Source organism: Peromyscus maniculatus, chromosome 1 (assembly GCF_049852395.1).
Source record: "Peromyscus maniculatus bairdii isolate BWxNUB_F1_BW_parent chromosome 1, HU_Pman_BW_mat_3.1, whole genome shotgun sequence".
Lineage (NCBI taxonomy): Eukaryota > Metazoa > Chordata > Mammalia > Rodentia > Cricetidae > Peromyscus > Peromyscus maniculatus.
The window spans coordinates 136,404,524-136,420,582 of record NC_134852.1 but is presented as its reverse complement, the minus strand read 5'-3'; the positions used below and the strand labels follow the sequence as shown (position 1 = coordinate 136,420,582).

Sequence of the window (16,059 nt, the reverse complement as noted above, 5' to 3'; positions counted from 1 at the left end):
CAGGCTGGCCTCGAACTCACAGAAATCCGCCTGCCTCTGCCTCCCGAGTGCTGGGATTAAAGGCGTGCGCCACCACCGCCCGGCTTGCTTACTTTTAAAGTTGGGTCATCTTTTGGTTATTGTTGAGTTATGAGTTATTTACATTTTATGGACATTAACTGCTCCTTATCCAATGTGTGATTTCAAACACTTTATTCCTGCCCTATAGGCTGCAGAGGATCTGGATTGTTATATTTTATGATGGATTTTTAAGTTTTTTATGTTTGTGGGATGTGTGTATATGTGTATATATACATATGCACATGTATGCATGCCTACAGAAGCCAGAGGTGCTGGGGTCTCTGGAGCTGGAGTTACAGGAAGTTGTGAGACACCTGATGTGGCTGCTGGGAACCCAACTCTTGCTCTCGGGAAGAGCAGCAGGTGCTCTTAACTGCTGAGTTAATTTTTAAAATTAACTTAATTTTTAAAATTAATTTCCATGTGAATTAAAGATTTAAAAATTAATATTATTTGCTAGATCATAAGCATATAGTTATGGCATGCATAAGTGGTCACAGAAAAATGCTTACTTTACTCTTACTATTTTTTTTTTGAGACAGAGTCTCTATGTAGCCCAGGCTGGCCTCAAACTTGTGATCCTCCTGCCTCAGCCTCTCAAGTGTTGGGATTGTGGGTGTGCTGAGGTCGTTGTGCCTGGCTACAGTACATTATCTTGCTATCAACTTTTTCTCATGCTGCTGGGTGTGGAAGTCAGGTCCCCTTGTTTGCTAGGCATTTGCTCTTCTACCGAGCCACACCCCAGCCTTAAAATCAAATTTTAGTGTAGGCAAGAGATCTCACTACAGTAGCAGGAACAAAATAATAGCTTACATCTCTTAGCTAAATTAAAAGTGCACTGGAGGGAAGCATCTGGGTCTTTAAAAATTAAAAAAAAAAGGCTGGGGGGGGGGGTGTTGGGGATTTAGCTCAGTGGTAGAGCGCTTTCCTAGCAAGCACAAGGCCCTGGTTTCGGTCCTCGGCTCTGAAAAAAAAAAAAAAAGAGAAGAAAAAAAAAGTATTTTGTTCTCTGTATTTTCATGTGTTGGAAACTATTATGCTGATTTTGTTAAATGAAATACTTCAATACTATATTACAGAAAATCGTCATGATCTATCTATAAACCTGCAGCATCTCCTGTATGAGTGATGAACCTTCCAGCATAGTTGTTCTCAACTTCAGGGAGGAGAGTCAGCTTGACAGCGTCTGGGACCCAGAGTCCTTCGCTTTTCTGCTTCATTGCTCCAGTTCTTAGCTCCACCTCAGGGTGACGAGGTGACAGCCAGTGTATGAGTCTGTGTTCTCGTTAGAAGGAAAGGGGGGGGAGGAGAAAGGGGGGGACCCTTCCCATCAGCTTGAAGCCTGTCAGAGAAATATGAAGAATCTTCATTCAGGGAGGCCACGGCTGAGGTCAGGGCCACTTATCATTGCACAGATACTTGGAATTGTGTTTCTGAATCTGGCCCCATAGCAACCTCAAATACAAACAGAATTCTGTAACTAAGGAGGAAGTACTCAGGCCAAGGAGAGGGCAACCACAGGCTGCCTGCTGTGGCTTCCATTTGGAGCACAGGTAGTTCCTTCACGGGCCTTCACCTCCGGCTCACACAGATGTGGACCATCTCCCAGTGGCCTGCAGCCTTGGGTGTGGATGTTCGTTCTAGTTTATTTTCATTTCAATTTTCAATTAACATTTAATGTTTTTATAAACTGAGCAGTGCATTTCTGTGGCTCCAAAGGTGTCAAAGGGTGCTCTCTAGCCATGAATCCTGCATGGATGCAGCCAACCTTGGATTAAAAATATCTGAAGAGGCATGACTTGAATCCTACCACTCTGGAGGCAGAGGCAGGCGCAGCTCTGTGAACTCAAGGCCAGCCTGGTAGTCATGAGTTCCAGGCCAGCGAGGTCTACACAAACAAAGAGAAGAAACTATCTGGAGAAGAAATTGCTTCTGTACTGAGCATGTGCAGTCTTGCTGGCCATTGGCATCATCTGCTCAGCACTACAGCCTGGCTTCTATTTAATGGCGTTTTCCTGGTAGGAACGCATTAGTTACGTTCTCTCCTTGCTGTGACAAAAATATGTGCCAAAAGCAACTTCAGGAAGGAAGGACTTGTTTTGGCTACAGTTTGAGGGTGGGTCTTTCATGGTGGGGAAGTCTGAGGCCACGCTCACATGCCTCCACAGTCAGAAAGCAGACAGGGAGGACACGCTGGGGCTCAGCTCACTTTCTCCTTTAGTCAGTGTGGGACCCCAGCTCAAAGGATGTTGCCACCCACATTCAGGATCCATCTTCCCTTCCCTGCTCTCTTAAGCCTTTCTAGAGACACCCTCTTAGATGCAGCTGGAGTGTGTGTGTTCCGTTCCCATAGTGATTCTAAGTCCCATTAAGTTGGCCATGAAGCTTTATTACAACAAGGAGGTGCTACGACTATTCCAGAGTTGATCTAAGGCACCCGGGAGGACTTTGTAGACCACATGTAAACACCAGGCCACTTTACACTTTGGTATCTTCTGGGTCCTAGAACCAGCCTCCCAGGATTCTGAGGGACAGATGTCCACGGGAAAAAAATTCCCTCCCATTTCATCCCTAACAACCAAGTCCTTGTCCCAAGCACAGTTGATGTTATTAATTATCAAGTAATTGTCCAGTGAGATGGCTCATTGGACAAAGATGCTTGCCGCCATGTCCGATGACCTCAGTTTGATGCCTCAACTCCCACATGGTAGAAGGAGAGACCCAGCTCCTGAAAACTGTCCTCTGATGTCCACACTCTTGCTGTGGCATGTGTAAGCACATACACTCTCTCTCAATAAAGTAAATAAATAAACAAATGTTAAAAATGGTTTATAGTCACCCAGGTATGTTGACTCATGCCTGCAATCTCAATACTCAGGGTGCTGAGGCAGAATGATTGTGAGTTTGAGACCAGCTTGGACTACATACATCCTGTTTTATATAACAATAACAAAACAAAAAGACAAAAATATAGATTTTTCTATGACTATAGAAGCAAATGCACATGCGTGCTTGTTCCCCACCCTTCTGTACATACATGGTATCACTCTGACCGTTTGTATCCAGCAGTTTTCACTTTATACTCACTTCCCCCTCGCCTGCCATTTATAGTCTGTCATTTAAAGTTACCTGTGGCAAATTTGATGCGGGAACATTAAATAGAAAATTCTAGAAACAACTCAATTTTTAAATGGATGCCATTCTGAGTCGTGTAATGATGCTGCCCTGCCCTGTCTAAGACACGGGTTGTCCCTTTGTCTAACCGAGGACAGGATGGCTCCTGAAAATCACTTAGTAACTGGCTCAGTTTGCAGATGAAGTGTGGCATGGTTTGGTCTCGGCAGGATACAGGGTTTCAATTAGCCTTTGGCCCTCTTGGAATGTAACCTGCGGATAAGGGCATTTTACGGATTGCATAAGTAGCATTTTGTAGATTACCTAAGAATTTGCTTTTTTTTTTTTTTTTCCTTTGTCTTTTGTTTTTTGAGACAAGGTTTCTCTGTGTAGCTCTCTGGCTGTCCTGGAACTCACTCTATAGACCAAGCTGGCCTTGAACTCAGAGATTCCTGCCTCTGGCGTGCACCCCCACAGCCCGGCTCACTTTTTTTTTTTTTTTTTTTTTTTTTTTGAGGCAGGATCTTTCCATGAAGCCGGTACTGGTTCTCAGCTGATAGGTTTTTAGAGGCTGTCTGCTGTCTCCCAGGATGAGGGGAGCTAGGGTACTGCAGGGACAGTGTGCCCCTTACCCCTTGCTGCCACTTTGGGACCAGACCTCTGGCCTCCTGCAGGAGCCCCGCCCGCCACCGCCTCTGCGCTCAGTCCTAAACGGAGCTGCAGGTGTGAGAAGCTGCTCCCACCCCCCAGGTGGGGGAGGGGTGGGAACCAAGAAAAGCCTCGAGTAAGACGCGAACTGAGGCCCTCGTGGGGAGGCAGACGGTGAGTCATGCCAGGGCAGTATGAAAAGTGTGAGGGTATGTAGAACCTAGTAGTGTAGGTGGCTGTGGGAGGCTGCAGAGTCGCCCAGATTCACAGGGGGCACAGCCCATGATGGAGAGGCCCAGAGTCAGGAAGATTCAACACTGTAGCTGTGTGAGTGACCTTCAGCAAGCAATTTACCTCCCTTACCTCACTTTCTCCATCTGCAGTATCGGGCTAATCCCACATCATCTACATCCCAGCTAGATTTCCTCTGAGCACTAACCTGCTTTCTTTACTGCATTGGGGGGTACTTCCTACCTCCAGCCCATTCAACAAAGTGCAGTTCCCTCCTGTTAGAGGTGGGGTGGGGACAAACAGGACACATCTATGGAGAATCTGCTCTGAGGCCTTTATCTTCTTAAAGCTCTGCACAGACCTGTTTTACAGTTGAGAAAATGAGCCCTCTGCAGGTACCCGTTATCTAGCGCCACAGTGGAAGCTGGCTTCAAACCCCATTTGCCTGGCTGCCCCAGAGTCTGTCTGTCTGTCGTCTGTTGTTCCAGAGCAAGGAAACACCAAGGTTCAAATGTGAGCACGTTTTCTACTTCAAGGAAGAAAAGAAAAAGGGAGATAAATCGAAAGCTGCGCCCCAAGGTCTGACTTCCTTGCAAGGAACTCGTGGAAGCTGACACTACCCGACATCAACAGACACCAGCTGTTAGGAAAAGGCAGTGGGGATTGCACGTGCCTTCCCCTGAGAGTGCGACAAGGATGAGAACGTTATTAGATACCTTAACTTCACCCTTGGGGCTCCATTTAGTTTGTGTTGTAAACACTTTACTTTTTTTTTTTGCTTTTGGTCATGATTTTTTGAATTTATTTTATTTTATTAAAATTTTTCTTTTACTTTACATATCGGCCACAGTTTCCCCTCCCTCCTCTCTTTCTGTATCCCCACTTCCCATCCACCCCTCTCACATCCATACTTATAAAATTATCACGTGGGTGTGGTGGCACATGCATTCCTTTGATCTCAGCACTCTGGAAGGATAAGCAAGGTGGGTCTCTTACTAGTCTCTTACTAGACTAGTCTAGTGAGTTACAGGTCAGACAGGAATTGGCCTTAAAAAATCACCTGTGTGGGCTGGAAAGATGTCTCAGTGGTTAAGAGCACTGGCTGCTCTTCCAGAGAACCCAGGTTCAATTCGAAGTACCCACATGTCAGCTCACAACTGTCTGTAACTCCAGTTCCAGGGGACCTGACACCCTCACACAGATACACATGCAGGCAAAACACCAATGTACAGAAAATAAAAATAAATAATTAAGAATTACTTATAAAGGTAGCAGGTTTTGATGTTTTTTTGTTTGTTTGTTTGTTTTTTTGTTTTTTGTTTTTTGTTTTTTTTGAGACAGGGTTTCTCTGCGTAGTTTTGCGCCTTTCCTGGAGCTCACTTGGTAGCCCAGGCTGGCCTCGAACTCACAGCGATCCACCTGGCTCTGCCTCCCGAGTGCTGGGATTAAAGGCGTGCACCACCACCACCACCACCACCACCACCACCACCACCACCACCGCCCGGCTAGGTTTTGATGATTTAAAATCCCTTCAGATAAAGTGATAAAGACAAAGGTAACGCCGGGTGGTGGTGGCACAGGTCTTTAATCTCAGCACCCAGGAAGCAGGGGCAAGTGAATCTTCAAGGCCAGCCTCATCTACAGAGAGTTCCAGGACAGCCAGGGCTACACAGAGAAACCCTGTCTCTAAAACAAACTAAAACAAAATGAAGGTAACAAACTTAACATTTATATCTATGAGATGTGCTAAGGTTCTAAGTTTAGGGACCACATCCCAGAGGGGGTGACACCTCTGAGGTGTCCCAGGGTCATCTACATCATCTAGCTTACAGCAGACAATGGGAACTCTTATTTTAGGGAGGCAGTGTCATCTTTTTTTTTTTTTTTTTCTTTCCAAGTAAGTGATCAGCAAGAGTATCTCTTCATTTCAGGTCAGTCCTGAAAGATGATTGCCATCATTTCACATGATCTTTTTCTTTTAATTTGTGTGTGTGTGTGTGTGTGTGTGTGTGTGTGTGTGTGTGTGTGTGTGTTTGTGTGTAGCTACACATGAGCGTGTAGGCTACAGGTTGACATCAGTTCCTCAATTGCTTCTCCACCTTAGTTCTCTAAGGCAGGGTCTCTTACTGAACCTGGAGCTCATTGATTGGATAAACTAATTGGCCAGCAAGAACCAAGCATCCTGACTCCGCCATGTTACACAGAACTTGATCTTGACAAAAAACTGACGCACACAGCAAACCAAGGAACAAATGACAAGAACCAAACCAACCACGACAAACATGAGAAGCCGGGAGACGCTGCAGACCAGCTTCCCTGTATTCTCAGTGAAATGACAGGAAACGTCCAACCGAGCCAGGCATTGGCACACAACTCGGTTTTTTTGTTATTTGTTTGTTTTGAGACAGGGTTTTTCTGTGTAGCTTTGTGCCTTTCCTGGCAACTCACTCTGTAGCCTAGGCTGGCCTCGAACTCACAGAGATCTGCCTGCCTCTGCCTCCGGAGTGCTGGGATAAATGGCGTGTGCCACCACCGCCTGGCGGCACACAACTCTGATAGCAGCAGTGAGGAGACTGAGCAGAAAGACTGAGGATCTGAGTTCACCCCAAGTGACAGAGACCCCGTCTGTGGACATATTTTATAATTCCATCTAATGTAAAGTTATTGGAGGGAAACTATGAGAAACTACCTTATGAAAAATTGGAGGCCAAGCTACACTTGCAAGTAGGGCAGGCAAGGCGCTGTATTCAGGGCAGTCCTTATAGACTGAGAACAGTAAAACAGCTGAGAAAAGGAAAAGAGCATGAAAAAGCAGTTCACAAAGAAGCAAATTCAAACAGCAAATAAATACACAACAGATTCTCCACCAGGGAAGTGCAAACCAAAGCGCCAGAGAGGCGTGTGCAGCGACCGTCAGGCAGAAGGTGGGTGTATGGAGAGCCACAGCTTATGCTGCTGGCAGAAATGCTGGAAAGTGGGTGGATATAGACCAACGTGGCAGCATTGGCATGTAATATTAGCAATAGGAAGGTGGGCTGGAAGGACTGAGAGTTTAAGCCTAGACTGGCCTAGACAGAGAGACCCTGTCTCAAAAAATACAACAAAAAGCATAACAACAAGAAACCCCATTTGCAAAAAGACAAGAAGTGATGAGTGAAGATGCCACAAACAGCGAAGATACACGGACAGACAAGAGGCAAAAGCCAGAGCCGGCACTTTGGAAACCGACATGGCAATAGCTGATGAAAGGTTTTTGGCAAGATTTCAGATAACTTATATACCAGTTATTGGGGAAACACAGGGACAACGCAATCTACAAAAAAACAAGAGAAAACCGAGTAAGAGGCAGATAGTTGCTCAGAGGGACTGGAGATTCGACACAGGAAAGAGAAGACGCTCTCCAGGGAGCGTTCAGAGAAAGATGCCCAGAACCACAGGTGTGGGGGCAGGTGGCTCGGCTCCCTGCAGGGCAAGAACCTAAGCAGAGACATGGGATGAAATTTGCAAACCTCCTAATCTACCTGAGCTGTCAAATGATTTAGAGAACTGACAGAGAGTTTGAGGTTGAGCTCAAAGTAAGCACACTGCTATTCTAAGGGAATAAAGAAAGCATCCAGTAAAAGTATCTCAAGATGGAATTACTTCCTGGGTCTACTCTAATGTTGTTTTTAGTTGTCATACTACAATTAAAAGCTTACCAGATAGCTTTTTTTAATGGTGTCCCAGCATTTTCTTTGAGTTTGACTGATTCTATAATGGAAGTTCTTTGTATTAAATACAAAGCTATTTACAGAGTGATCAAATTTTGGCTTCAAGGCAAGCACCAGGCCTGCATATGTCTGCACCAGGTCCATTGTGGAATTTGTAACAGTGGGAGTGGGTGTCTCTGATTCTTTTGCCTGCTCTTGGGACTCCTTTCCTACCATTGAGTTGCCTTGTCCAGCCTCGATGTGAGGGCTTTTGCTTTGTCTTATTGGATCTTGTTTTATTGTGTTTGGTTGTATCTTGGAGGCCTGCTCTTTTCTGAAGGGAAACGGAAGGGGAGTGAATCTGGGGGGAGAGGGGGAGTGGGGGGAAGGCTGGAAAAGTGGCAGGGGGAAACTGTGGTCGGGATAAGAGAAGAATCTATTTTCTTTCTTTCTTTTTTTTTAACTTAATGTTTTTATTGATTTGGAAATCTCACATCATGCACCCTGATCCTGTTCACTTCCTAGTCCTCCCAGGTCTATCCCCATCCTTATAACCCTGCCCAAAACAAAAGAAGAAAAAAAAAATACCAAGTCCAATTGGTGTTGCCCATGTACTCACTGGAGCATGGTCAAATTCCCAGTGATCAGCCTCTTAAAGATAACTGAAGAATCTATTTTCAATAATAATAATAACAACAACAACATTACCAGTGAGGAAAAAAGAAATTAATAATCCTAGGAAAACAAAATAGCACAATAAAGGAAAGGCAGCTATACTTTATAAAATCTTATAACAGTGTTCACGCCGGGCGGTGGTGGCGCACAGCACTCGGAGGCAGAGCCAGGTGGATCTCTGTGAGTTCAAGGCCAGCCTGGGCTACCAAGTGAGTTCCAGGAAAGGCGCAAAGCTACACAGAGAAACCCTGTCTCGAAAAAACCAAAAAAAAAACAAAAAACAAAAAAACAAAACAAAAAAAAAACAGTGTTCACTGTGATTCTTGGGCACACAAAACATTTCCCATCAAATGAAGGAAGTTTTCAGTCATTTTTTATTGTTTTTTATTTTTAATTAATTAAATTTTTTTGAGGCAAGATCTCTTTATTCTATTCTATTTAGCCCTGGCTGTCCTGGAATTCACAGAGTGATGCCAGATTAGGCATCTCAGTGCTGGGATTAAAGGTGAGAAATTCAGGTCCCTCCCTCCCCACAAGCTTCTTTTTGGCTATTTGTACTTCTTTTGGATTGACAGTTCACTTGCCCATTTATTGACTAGATGATTATTTTGCTGTTTGCATTGATACCTAAAGCATAGATGTGACAGGTCCCCTCAGGCTGTCTCCTCACTCAGCTCATGGTTTCCTTCACAGAGCAGGTTCCCCTCCTCCCCCTCCTCCCCCTTGTATGTGAGAAGCTCTTATTTACTTATTTTTTAAATTATTACATTTATTTAGTGTGTGTGTGTGTGTGTGTGTGTGTGTGTGTGTGTGTGTGTGAGAGAGAGAGAGAGAGAGAGAGAGAGAGAGAGAGAGAGAGAGCATGAGCATGCTGAGGCACAGGTATGGATGTCAGAGAACTACAAGGATTCTCCGCACCATGTGGGTCTTGGTGATTGAACCCAGGTCCTCAGGCTTGGTGGCCAGGGCTTTTACCTGCTGAGCCATCTCACCTGCCCAAGAGAAGATTTGACATTCTATGCAAATGCTTGGGACGGTTTCCTGTGCTATTGGAATCCTTCCGGAAAGGCTTTGTCTTTGCTCACATCTTGAGATGTTTTCCTCTATCAGTTTCAAAGTCTCAGTTCTTACATTAAGCTTTGTTTACTTCTAGTTGACTTTTTGGGTAAGGTGAGAAGTATAGCTCCAGTTTCATACTGTCTATTGTGAGAATCCAGTTTTCCCAGCTGTTTTACTTAGGCTTTCTATTGCTGTGACTAAAGCCATGATTAAACAGCAAGTTGGGCAAGCAAGGGTTTATTTGCCTTACATTTCCATATCGCTGTTCATCATTGAGGGAAGCCAGGACAGGAACTCAAGCAGGGCAGGATCCTGGAGGCAGGAGCTGATGCAGAGGCCAGGGAAGGTGCTGCTTACTGGCTTGCTTCCCCTGGCTTGATCAGCCTGCTTTCTTACAGAATCCAGGACCACCAGCCCAGGGTTGGTATCACCCACCATGAGCTGGGCCCTCCCCCATCAATCACTAATTGAGAAAATGCCTTACTGCTGGATCTCATTGAGGCATTTCCTAAACTCAGGCTCCTCCCTCTGATGACTCTAGCTTGTGTCAACTTGACACACAAACACATCACTATTAAGCCACAATCCCTTATTCATTGGTGGGGACCGAATGGTGTCCATTGCTGCTTGACAAAGTTCCAGCATTTTGACGTTTTGGACCACACTTCTACAGAACCTTTTAACTTTCATTTTTTTAAATGATTCTCACTATTAATGCCCTTCCCTTTGGGAATTTTCTGTGGACTTTGGTAAATTATGAAAATGTGTACAATGGTAGCCTCTCTAAACAAAATAACTCTTTGGAAAAAAATCGCCACCACTGTGGAACCAGGAAATCCATTGTACCCTCCTAATTACACCAAGAACAGGAAAGTTAGGGATTTACTAGACACACCTGACTCCAAGGATAAAATGCCTGCAATTCAGATCCCGAGCCTGAGGCCATTAAGGGCAAGAGTTCAGTTAATAAAAACAGAGAAATCAGAACGGTGCAGTATAATGGGAAAAGAGTAAGACATCAGGACCTGCCCTTGGGGAACCTGTGAGGAGAACAGGCCCACATAGTAAGACACAAAGGGATACAATTAGGGGACAGCTCAGGGCTTATCCCCTTGAGGAATGAAAATTGCTCTTAAATTGTAGTATAGCGTCTGCTCCTCAGAAGTCCTTTCCCCAAGGCCAGGCATTTGATATAGGGGTCTCGGTTCCCTTGGGGGCTTGAGGAAAGTTCCTGCTTGCTAAAGCAGTCCTTCTTATCTTTGGCAAGAAGAGCTTGTGGCCCTTCATTAACATATGACTGGTGCCTATTGTCAAGGTCCATGCTATGTTCCTCACCCCCTGACCTCAAGCCACACACCAGCTCACAAGCCCCTTGTCTCCTGTTTAATTCTATGTGCAATAGAAGGTGTCTGTAGTCTTTTTCAGTAACTCACTGGCAGCCATCCCGATTCACCCTTAGATTGTGCCCAACTCCCCCAACTCTACCCATCCTCTTTGAGACCTGAAGCCCTGCCAAAGCAAGTCTCTGGCAATTCATCTCCAAGACCTCACATCAAAATCATAAATAATCTTAAAAGTCCCACAGTCTTTACAAATTCAAACATTAAAATTTCAGTCTTTAGCCGGGTGGTGGTGGCACATGCCTTTAATCCCAGCACTCGGGAGGCAGAGGCAGGAGGATCTCTGTGAGTTCGAGGCCAGCCTGGGCTACCAAGTGAGAGCCAGGAAAGGCTCAAAGCTACACAGAGAAACCCTGTCTCGAAAAACCAAAAAAAAAAAAAAAAAGTCAATCTCTTAAAAATTCAAGTCATCTATCTGTGGGCTCCTTTAAAAATAAAAATTAAATTAAATACCTTCTTCAAGAGGAAACAACCAGGGTACCATCACAATTTGAACCAAGCAAAATCAAATTCCAACAGTATAAATAACTCAGTGTTCAATTATCTGAGATTCACTTCACAATCAAAATTCCAACTATCCAGTGTCTGGTATCCACTCATGATCTTCTGGACTCCTGCAAAGGGCTTGGGTCACTCCTCCAGCTCTGCCCTCCGGCACACACAGAGCTTGTCTTCTAGACTCTGGTTGGTTGGCTCCACTCCACTGCTGCTGCTGTTCTTGGTGGTCTTACTGGCTGTTAGCACCCGCTCAGGATCCTGACGTCATCTTACATAAAGTCCCCTTTAAGAGAAAACCCCTCCCCCCTTCTCTCTATTCCCACGAAGTATGCACCCCCCCCCCAATAAACTCTCAACATGGACATGTGTCTACGTGGTATGAGTGACTTTCCACCTGCTCCATGCCACAGCCTGCTGCTGCATCTGCATGGTGTATTTTCCTCACCCCCTGGGGCACCTTGTCCCAACCTGCCAAGGCCTCCTGCATGCCTTATAACATTGGTGCTGTGTGACTCGGCAGGCTCCCCCTGGCATTTTCTCCTACCTGCCTGCAGTCTGAGAAATGCTGGGACCCTGTGCCTTCCAAACGGAGGATCGCTGGGACCCTTCATCCTATCGGTAGGCCCCTCCCTTCTGACCATTTTCCACGCGTGAGGATTCAGGATTTGTGTCTTGACAGAGGTTTCTCAGCTTTTCGTAAGCCCCAGTACTGGGCGACCACTTCACAGAGGTCAAAAGAACTCCAGATAAATGAGTTTTTCTCACCTGTCTATTCCTGGGGATGGTATTTTTCTCTCCCCTCCACAGTTACTAAGACTATGGCTCTGAAAGTTTCAAATAAGTTCATAAATTTTAACTCTTATCTTAGTCTGTATCTGTTTCAGCTTCCATTTGGCTGACGGACACATCCAGGCATCCGCTACTGACTTCAGCCTCTGAGCCATGAACTTACTGAAAGCTGATATGGACCAAGCCAGCTGATATGAATGCCCTTTGTTCATAGCTGGATCAAATCAGATGCTTCTGATTAATACCCTAGGTTCCCTAAATGCCTAAATTCCCTCCTTACCTTTGGCTAGCCTTTCAGCCTTGCTGGGCTCTGACCATCTGTGCCCTGTTTCAGCTTGAAGCAGTTATGGAAGAGAATATGTCATCCTGTGCTCCTTGCTCCCAAAACAGGCTAAAAGGCTAAGTTAACGGTAAACCTCCTGGTATAGGGAACAAAATGACTACCTAATGCCTGTTGATATGTTGGGAAACTGGACCCATAATTGTCAATTGATAGATTTATTAACTAAAATGATTCATGCAATAAGACACATGGCCTTCTTTATGCAGAACCAAAGAGGTATTATATGACTTTAAGAAATTATTATTTTTATATAAATCATTCAGGATTATAATCTGGCTGTACTCAAAGGTTAGAACTACATGGCCTTAAAAATGATAGTAGATGCAGATATCACTGCCAATGGCTTAAAAGTGTCTCTTCTTACTCAAGGTCTATTCAGGCTTAGGAATGTAAGCCTCCTTGTCCTTGCTAAAATTATCTGTTTAGATTAACAAAAGACAACTTAGAGATTCACACCTCTAGATAATTTAAATAAATGATGACATATGTTTGATAAATAAGACATTTGATAAACAAAATATATATATATGCTAAGATGGAGTTTCTGGTTCCCTGAGAGGGTCCTTTTCTCAGAGGGTTCCTTTCTCAGAGTTGGGCCACACCCCAAGTCACTAGCCCCTTTTCTCCTGGGATCTTTCCCCGGTCACTCTTCTTTGCCTTCTCAGGAGACAGTAAGTCCTAGTCTTATGAAAGCTGCTAACATGTTGGAGACTTAGAGAACACCAGTTGATAGTCAGTCATTCATACCTAATGGACAGACCACGCTCTAATGCTCAGAGATCTGCAGAATATGGCATTTAAAATGTTTAATTAAAAAGCTTTTCATGATAGAGAGACATGCTGGCTCATGGCAGCATCTTTATTTCCTCCAAAGAAGAACCTCCATCAGCCACTGAGGTGGGCACAGAAGAACCTCGTCTGTTGCCAGGGCCTTCTTCCGACCATGGACAACAGGACTCTGGGAACCCATTGCTCACTTCTGCCTAGACACGTTAGGCTGGTCCTTCCCACAAGTTCCTACCCCACAACGTTGGATCCTTCTGAGGCCTGGCAGCTGAAGACTGATGTTATTGCCCTGAGACCTCTGCCCTCAACAACCATGGAAGACCCAGGGGTGGCTGTCTAGGTAGCCAGCAGTTAGTCTCTGTCACTCTCAATCACTAACTCAGGTAAAATTTATCCTTCTCAGATCGCTGATGCCATTTGATAACCGGGCTTTGCTTCAGCTGCCTTCTCAGTTCTCTGTGTAAAGTTCACAGGTCTCGTTCTCCTAGGGCTAATGCTGCTCTCAGTATCTCCTGGTGAATTGGATAAAAAGAAACAGCTTTAAGATTTGTTTATATGAAGATAAGAAAGCTGTCTCACTTCTGTTCACTCACTTATCTTTCTCAGACCTGATGATGTTTGACAATTTTAACAGCTCTTTTCCCCAGCTCCAAGGTTTCTGTGGACCTAGCTTTTAGAGACAGGCTAGCACTGGAGAGGGTAGGGAAGCCTCCCTCCTCCTTCACTTACCCAACCACTTCCATTCAGCAAATTTCCTCTAGTTATAGATTTAAAGATGTGTTTCATTGGGCTGAATCCAATGAAAAATGTTCATACCTTTTAACCCTGTAGAGCAGGCTGGTCTTGAACTCAGAGAGATCTGCCTGCCTCTGCCTCCTGAGTGATGGGATTAAAGTTGTGTGCCACCACCACCTGGATAGATGCTGATCTCTTCTTAATCACCACAAATTTCTTAACTCCAGCTGACCAGCATCAACTATCCTAGCAAAGCAAAATGTTGCTTTAGTAGTTCTGGTATCTAGTTAATCACAGCTGATTTTTCAGCTCCAGGTAACCAGAACCACAGAATCTTAATTCAAAACAACAAATGGGCCTGATAAAGGCTTTAAACTTCCCTCTGAAATTTCACAAGCCAAGCCTCCATCTTCTGCACTGCTCTCAACGTTCTTATCTTCCAAGCTCCTAAAGAACATTCCACTGAGCTCTTAACACTCAATGGCTCTTCTAGCCACAATCCTTCCCAAAACATGGTCAGTTCAGTCACAGCAATACCACACTGTGTTGGTACCAATTTGTCTTAGAATTTTTTTTAGCACTTAGTGATTTTTTTTCTATTAAGAAAATTTTTTCATTCATTTTACACACCAATCAAAGATCCCCCTCTTGAGGCAGAGCTCCAGAAGTCCAGTCAAAGAGAGAGAAGAGGGATTCTATGAGTGAGTGCATCAGGATCATGATGGGGAAACCTGCAGAAATGACCAAACCAAACTAGTGGGAATTCATGAAAGTTGTCTTAGGATTTTTATTGCTGTGACTAAACACCATGTTCAAAAAGCAAGTTAGGGAGGAAAGGGTTTATTTGGCTTACACTTTTACATTGCTGTTCATTATTGAAGGAAGTCAGGACAGGAACTCAAACAGGACAGGAACCTGGAGGCAGGAGCTGATGCAGAGGCCATGGAGGGATGCTGCTTACTGGCTTGCTCCTCATGGCTTGCTCAGTCTGCTTACTTATAGAACCCAGGACCATCAGCCCAGGGATGGCACCACCTATAATGGGCTGGGCCCTCCCCCATTGATCACTAATTGAGAAATGCCTTACAGCTGGATCTCATGGAGGCATGTAGTTTTTTTGTTGTTTATTTGTTTTTTTACTCTTTGGGGGCCTGCCATCCAGCTCCTAAATAAATACACAGAGACTTATTCTTCCTTAGGAGTGCCCAGGCTTAGCTTGGCTTGTTTCTAGGCAGCTTTTCTAACTTGAATTATCCCATTTCCTTTTAACTATGTTTTGCTTCTGGGATTTTTACCTTTCTTTATTCTATATATCTTTCTTTCCTTCTTACTCTGTGGCTGGCTGTGTGGCTAGATAGCTGGCCCCTGGTGTCCTCCTCTCCCCTTTCATTACTCATTCTTCTGTCTCTCTTTTCTAGATTTCTCCTCCTATTTATTCTCTCTGCATTCCAGCCCTGACTATTTCTCTCTCTTGCCTAGCTATTGGCCATTCAGCTCTTTATTAGATCAATCAGGTGTTCTAGGCAGGCAAAGTAGCACAGCTTTACAGAGTTAAGCAAATGCAACATAAAAGACTGCAACACATCTTTGCATCATTAAACAAATATTCCACAACAGAGGCATTTCCTCAACTGAGGCTCCTTCCCCTCTGATGACTCTAGCTTGTGTCAATTGATATACAAAACCAGCCAGCACACCAGCCTTGTTTGTTAACAGCTTGTCTCTTTTCCAGTATATTTTTGACACTTTATCAAATATTATGTGGCTATAGCTGTGAGGATCACTTTCTGGATACTCAGTTCTATTCCATCTGTCTGCATGACTGTTTCTGTGCCAATGCCATATAGCTTTTGTTACTATGGATCTCTCACACAATCTGAGATCGGGGATTGTGATACCCTCCCTGAGTACTGCTCTTTCTGCTTAGGATTGCTTTGGAAACTTAAGGTGTTTTATGCTTCCATATAAATTTTATTTTGTGTATGTGTCTTTAACTCTATCAAAGACCCCATAGACAGATGCAATATTACCT

The 16,059-nt window shown here is 44.5% G+C and overlaps 1 non-coding gene across 1 annotated transcript; it reads right to left on the bottom strand.

Moving 5' to 3' along the window:
- Positions 1–5,952: 5,952 nt before the first annotated feature.
- Positions 5,953–6,019, bottom strand: LOC121827032 (small nucleolar RNA SNORD2). The gene has a single exon (XR_006069178.1). It is a non-coding gene; the product is annotated as a small nucleolar RNA SNORD2 (small nucleolar RNA).
- Between the last annotated feature and the right edge of the window lie 10,040 nt (positions 6,020–16,059).